This window comes from Etheostoma spectabile, chromosome 2 (genome assembly GCF_008692095.1).
Source record: "Etheostoma spectabile isolate EspeVRDwgs_2016 chromosome 2, UIUC_Espe_1.0, whole genome shotgun sequence".
In the NCBI taxonomy this organism is placed as follows: Eukaryota; Metazoa; Chordata; class Actinopteri; order Perciformes; family Percidae; genus Etheostoma; species Etheostoma spectabile.
This window is the reverse complement of record NC_045734.1, coordinates 21,959,184-21,959,924: the sequence shown is the minus strand read 5'-3', so window position 1 is coordinate 21,959,924 and position 741 is coordinate 21,959,184. Positions and strand designations below refer to the sequence as shown.

Genomic DNA, 741 nt, shown 5'->3' with positions numbered 1-741 from the left:
CCCACACACACACACACACACACACGGTTCTCAGTGTAGGGACCAGCGACCCAAAGTGAAATTAATGTTGGTCTACCAGAGGGAACATCTAGGACCACAGAAATTCTAAAGAATGACCACTACTGATTTACATAAATTCTAATCCTTTTAAACTAAATAAATAGAAATAACCATTTTTGGACACCAGGGGGAATGGTGGGCAAACCTCTTTAGATTAGGCAGTGAGGGAAATGTATTCTTCAGTCAAGGCCTTTCCCCACCACAAGGTCCAACAGAAAATAGACTGAAAAAAATACAAAAGACACAGCACAGCTCATGTTGTGCATGTGTTATATCACAGCCTTTCTCAAACCTATTTTGTGCCAAGGCTCAGTAATGTTTGGCCCTCATCCTCTGTGCCCCTCTTACTGTATTTACGTTTTTGGGAAAATTTTATGAAACATTGAATGAATTATTTACAGTTAAATTTAGAGATGCACAAGGGTTCGAGAAGCACAATAGTGGCCCAACGTTTCCCAGTATCTGTCCCCCCTGGTGCTGGCACAAACATCTGGACCAGTCACAGCTGGCCTGGCAACCCAATTGCATAGGTTTTGTTTCCAGATTTAGTGATGAGATATATAATTTTGAGTATTTTTCTGCTTTAACTATTTCTACCCATTTCTACATCAATTTATGCTGGAGACAATTGAAAATATCGAAAAATAAGGCCCTCAGGTGTTTTGTTGGGGAAGTAAATCT

The 741-nt window shown here is 40.1% G+C and overlaps 1 protein-coding gene across 1 annotated transcript in view; it reads right to left on the bottom strand.

Annotated features, from left to right (window-relative positions):
• The window catches only part of LOC116701840 (CMRF35-like molecule 5), a 13,915-nt gene that overhangs the window by 2,496 nt on the left and 10,678 nt on the right, over positions 1-741 (bottom strand). The gene's annotated exons all lie outside the window — the stretch shown is intronic.